This window comes from Marmota flaviventris, chromosome X, assembly GCF_047511675.1.
Source record: "Marmota flaviventris isolate mMarFla1 chromosome X, mMarFla1.hap1, whole genome shotgun sequence".
In the NCBI taxonomy this organism is placed as follows: Eukaryota; Metazoa; Chordata; class Mammalia; order Rodentia; family Sciuridae; genus Marmota; species Marmota flaviventris.
The window spans coordinates 2,775,098-2,781,097 of record NC_092518.1 but is presented as its reverse complement, the minus strand read 5'-3'; the positions used below and the strand labels follow the sequence as shown (position 1 = coordinate 2,781,097).

Here is a 6,000-nt window from a genome sequence, read left to right as displayed (position 1 = left end):
TCAGTAATTAAGTACCCCTGGTTGAGTTCCCGGTACAAATAATGAAAAAAAAAATTTACTAAGTATTTTAAGAAAACAAGATTGTAAATAACACGCATGGATAATGATGAATGTGTAATTAGGATGTTAATTATCCTTTTCTTTTTCACTACAAGATCTTTAGAATCCTGCACATTATCCAAGCATTCTTTCTAATAGAAATGCACAATATAACTTTTGTTAGTATTTTTGCTGTCAAAAATATTCTCACGAATTAAGAAAATAAAACAATTTGATGTTGTGTGCATACTTTGTTTTTAAAATTTAGTTCTAGGTTTAATCAAACCGGTAGAACATCCAAGCTGTGCCACCTAAATCATTCCTTTCTTTTTTAAAGTTGAATATGCTTCCTTTACTTTTACATCCAGATTTTATCTGCAAAAGACTTCTTTTTGCTTCATGCTGCTTTTTGTAAAAATAAAAATCATTTTCCCTAAGAAATAAACGATGTTCCCATGTAAAATGGATATTCTTTGGAAAATCAGCTCAGCCCCCGGGGAGGTGCACATGGCCCTCTCGGTGGAGATTAGAGGCAGGGTGGGGTGGTGGTGGGGGGTCAATCGGTTAATTCCATTTCCATCACGTCCAGACCCCGGGGCTGAGAGTGTTCACTCCTGAGCAATTAATCAAATGCAGCTCTATCTGGCGACAGAAGCTGCCCAACAGAATTATTTATCGATTATACGTAATAAAGACAAAAATATATATACAAAGTGAGGATGGAATCTGCAAATTATTGGGAACGTGCAAGGGGAGTGTAAGTCATTATTTCTGTGTTTAATAATACTTTATATTTTAATTGCATTTTTTCTACATGCACCATTGCATTGTAATAGCATTGGTATATGTGAAGTTGGGCGATTTCGCGTTTCCTGTTGCTCATATTCTGCATCCAAGGTGTCAAGAAGAAAAAAAAAAAGATGATTGTGGAAAGAATAATAAGTACGTAGGCACCTAAAGAGGTCAGGGGTCACTGGTTTGCAGTTTTCCAGCTGATACACATGGTATGACTGTTCCCTAATTCCTGCCCACACCTGCACGTCCACCACGTGGGACCCGGGGATATTGACCAGGTGTTGGAAAGACATTGCTACTAATGCAACAGTGGTTGATGGTGGTTTTGGGTCTGATAAAGGTGATTTCCAAATCTGACACGAGTCGTGATTTTTTTTTTTTTTTAATAAAACTTGTCCATCCAGGAAAAAGCATTTAATGATTAAAGATTTCTTATAAGTGAGTCATGCATATATGCACGTACCTAGGTTTTAGGTACATACATGATTGATAGATGATAGATATGATAAATAGACAGATCAATGATGGACAGAGACTGTGTCCTGCAGGTCTCCTCTGCACTGGGGGCCTCTGGGGCTGGGGGCTCTCTGGGGTGGGCTGTGCTGTGCGCTGCAGGAGGTGGAGCAGCCTCTCTGGGCCCCACACACCAGGAGCCAGGAGCAGCCCCACCCAGAGTGTGAGAGCCACCTGGACAGACAGGATGGGTAGATGACAGAGAGATAGATGGACAGACAGAATTGGTAGATAGCAGATAGATAGATAGACAGGTGGATAGATAGGTAGGATGGATAGATGATAGATGATAGATAGATGATAGACAGGATGGATAGATGATAGATAAATGATAGATAGATAGATAGACAGGATGGATAGATGATAGATGATAGATAGATGAAAGACATAATTGGTAGATGACAGACAGACAGATAGATGATAGACAGCTAATGACAGAGAAATGTAAATATACCTGGGTCAATTTACTTTGGGGCGAGAACATTCTGTTCAATAAGCTTGAATCCCAAAGTGCAAACATCATACATGCCACTTGCAATCTAACGTCACCTCTCCCAGATTATCATGTCATGACTTGGACAAGGTATCCCCAGAACTTTCCTACGTGTCCCCAATTTAAACCTAGTGGCTCCTTTGGAACTTGCAGAACTGTGCTGCAATGATCTCGATGTTTTTTCTCTGAGAGGGACATTTGGAATTTGGAAACTCACTTGCTTTGACACCAGGGGAGATGAGGGTGTTTTTTAAATCAAGTGTCCCAGGGCAGACACAAATACGCACACTGGCACTGGGGACAGGGGACATTGGGACCTGATTTCCAACTGAAGCATCTTACAAGGAGGTCTCTAAAAATGTCCCAAAGCAAAATGGTCTCCTCTGATTCTGACTTCCCATTGCTTTATGTGGATCATCCAAAAAAACATTCAACTGAATAATTGCCAACTCACGTGTTCAATGATACCATTTCCCCCTTCAAAGTCCTAAAGCAATCCCTGCTGGTAAAATGTTGTCCCTTTTAGCTGTTGGTAACTTCATTGGAGTGACCATCGCAATCTTTAAAATCATTCATTGGCTCAAAACAGCTCAGCCATGGAAGCAAACGAAAGTGCCCTTCAACAGACGAGTGGGTAAAGAAAATGTGGTGCATATACACAATGGAATATTACTCAGCCTTAAAGAAGAGTGAAATGATGGCATTTGCCAGTGTATGGACAGAGCCGGAGACTATCATGCTAAGGGAAAGGAGGCAGTCCTACAGTACTGTCATATGTAACTGAAAAGAACAAATAAAAAAGAGAGAAAGAAAGAAAGAAAGAAAGAAAGAAAGAAAGAAAGAAAGAAAGAAAGAAAGAAAGAAAGAAAGAAAGAAAGAGAAAGAAAGAAAATAGCTGTCTCTTCCCAAAAAATAATGATGCTTTTTCTCTGCTTGCTCAATCTTGCTGGAAGTCACAACCGGGATCAGAGAAGACCCTAGAGCCCTGATTAAAATGATATGATGCCAATCACTCGTTCCCAAACCCCACACGGGAGCTTCATCCCGCCCTACACCTCCCTGGGTAGGTTTTAGCTTTAATTATCTAGTCAAATTGTCATTTCTGACCTACAGAAGTGACTCTTTAATAATGTGGGCATTGTAATCCTTGGTATAGACGGATAATACCACAGCATGCCAAAGGAAATGTGGAACTAATCTTACTTTTATTAAAACACATCCCGGCTCCTAATCGCAACAAAATGTACTTTTAATAACATTTTTTCTCTTTTGTTTTTCTAGAGAAAGTTCTACCGAGGTTCCTAACCAGCCCCATCCAATAATTAATGAATAAGATGTGTAATTACAATACAATTTTTGACTTTTTTTTTTAAAGAGCAACAAAAAGTATCTTTAAAGGTGGGTCTGGTGGTAAATGCACGTCATCCCAGCCACCCAGGAGGCTGAGGCAGGAGGACCGCAAGTTGGAGGCCAGCCTCAGCCATTTAGGGAGACCCTGTCTGGAAATAAAATTCAAAAAGGACTGGGGATGCCGCTCAGGGGTAGAGCATCCCCGAGTTCTTCACTAGCAAAATAAATGACTAAATGTAATAAAAAATACGGGCTGGGGCTGGGGCTCAGTGGTAGAGGGCTTGCCTACCATGTGGGAGGCACTGGGTTCGAGTCTCAGCAGCACATCAAAATAAAATAGATAAAATAAACGCACTGTGGGCATCTACAGCTAAAAAATTTAAAACGAACATGAATTTAAAAAAACACTTAAAAGTTTCTCATTTAAGAAAGATGACAGGTGCCGTGATTGGGTTAGCAGAGGTGTGGACAGGAAAATCATTTCAGGTTCATCCCAGTGTCTTGTCTTTGTCTGTCCCCTCTCCCTTCCCTTTGTCTAATGCACTGAACCTCGATTTTTCCACTCCCCTCCTCGACTGTGGGTTTGCTCCCACAACTGGGCAAAACCATGGGACTTTTGACTTTTCAGGACGGGTTTATTTCACTCGGGATGAAGGACTTAAAATCAGCCCACGACAGGGAAGCTGCCACATCCATGTTCGCAGCAGCTCAGTTCACAATAGATAAGCTCAGGAGCCGACCCAGGTGCCCTTCAACGGAGGACTGGATAAAGAAAATGTGGTCTATATATATATATATATATATATATATATATATCCAGTGGAATATTACGCAGCCCTAAAGAAGAATGATGTTTATGACAGTCACATGTAAATGGATGGGTTTATGATCATGTCCGACTCTCAGCTTGAAAAATGAATGTGGATCTCCCTCGTCTACCATGATTTCCTGTCTTCTGTCACTTATAGCGACATTACCCTCCCTTTTTTGTCTCTGGGCCTTTCTTTCTCTCCCATATGCTGTTGCTATATTTATAGACTCGACGACTCACTTATTATCAATATTTTCCTCACGCACTATTGGCGTAGGCAGGTGGGACAACATTCCGTCCGACTGCGCTGATTCATTTCATTCCGTTCTGATATCTGGAGCAACATGCTCGGACGGACATCATGAGTCCCAACCTCCATCTATGACCTAAAACATGTGTCGCTGAGGACATATTAGGTGGGCTCTGTCCATGTCCAAGTTTCAGAGGGAAACAGTGCACAGATCACCACCAGCAGAGCCCTCCTGATTGGGTCCATATTCTGTGGCTATAACAAAATCCCAGAGCCTGGCAGGGTTATAAAGAAAAGAGGTTGTCTTGCCTTCTGGTTTTGAAGGTCAAAGAAGTTGAAATCTGCATCGGCTTCCAGTGAGGGTCACCTGTGTTGGACACCATATGGTGGCAGTGTGTGTGTGGGTGAGAGAGAAACAGAGAGGGAGAAAGAAAGAGAGAGGGTATGAGTGGCTGGCAGAGCCAGGAGACAAAGCTGTAGCACCAGTTGCTGGTTTTCCAATTGGGGACTCTTTGTTACGCAGCACAGGGAGCTGATACCAACCACTTTGGCAGAAGCAGAACTGGTTGTTTCCTTGCCCTGGAGGAATGAGTCCCCTGTCCTTCGTGATAATGTCTTTTATGATGAAACCAAAATGGATGAAAGTCACTCTGGTCACGGACAGGGGTCTGTTTCTCTTTGCAGGCGGGTACCTGTGACGCACCATGATTCTGGGTGACCCTTGTAAAGGGTCAATGCACGGTGGACATGGACGGAGCCACCGGGCTGATCTTTTTGCAGGGGAGATGCCTAAAATTTTTCTCCCATCCACGGAGCTATGAAAGGGTAGAGTTCAAGGTCAAGTGGAGGACGTGGTGCCCTTCTCTCATGAAGGAACCTCATGATATGAGCAGGGTTGCTCCCATTTCTTCCAATAAATGCATAAATTAGTTATTTAATAAAAAAAAAAACAACCATCCTCTCAATCTTTCCAATATCGTGAGTTCTTGCTACCATTAAGTCCGTGGGTTCCAAATAAATTTTTTTTCTTGGACTGAACAATTAGCACAGGTAGTATTTCAGAGCAGGCAATCTTGACCTTTCTGCTTGTTTGCATCCTGGAGAGATCGTATTCCAGGACCTTGGACTCTTCTTGCAAAACAGAACAGGAAAAAAAAAAAAATTCAGGAGGCTGAGGCAGGAGGATGGTGAGTTCAAAGCCAGCCTCTGCCAAAGGGAGGCCCTAAGCAACTCAGGGAGACCCAGTCTCTAAATAAAATGCAAAATAGGGCTGGGGACGGGGGGGCTGCAGAGGAGTGGGATCGTGGGTATTATCGTGATTAACTGTGCACCCTCTTAGAATCTGGGGGAATTCACTTGGGGTCCATTTGGAGGTCTTAAAATTCAAGGAGGCCATGGATCTTGTGAATCAAACACAAAAGAGCTAAAAAAGACCTGCGTTGCTCGATGGTCAGAGATGGCGGGACGCTGGGCAGAAAGTCCCCAGCCTGATGGTCATTCTGTCGAGGTAAAAATGAGGCCTGGCCAACCCCGGTCCCAATTTTCCCCTCTTTCCATACCAATCCGGCGTGATGGCAGCCACGATGTGTGCATCATCAATTTAAATAAGAGCCCGAGAATGGGTCTTGGTTAGCATTGAGCCCACGTGGGGGTGGGGGGCCCTGGGGAGGGGGAGGGCTCCCCGTTCATTCTGGGTCCAGAGCCTTTGACATTCTGCAAAAAGGGTGCATTGCAGTAAGGGAGCTGAGC

At 43.0% G+C, this 6,000-nt stretch overlaps 1 protein-coding gene across 1 annotated transcript in view; it reads left to right on the top strand.

Annotated features, from left to right (window-relative positions):
- LOC139703340 (neuroligin-4, X-linked-like) overlaps positions 1 to 6,000 on the top strand; it is a 175,338-nt gene that overhangs the window by 73,004 nt on the left and 96,334 nt on the right. The gene's annotated exons all lie outside the window — the stretch shown is intronic.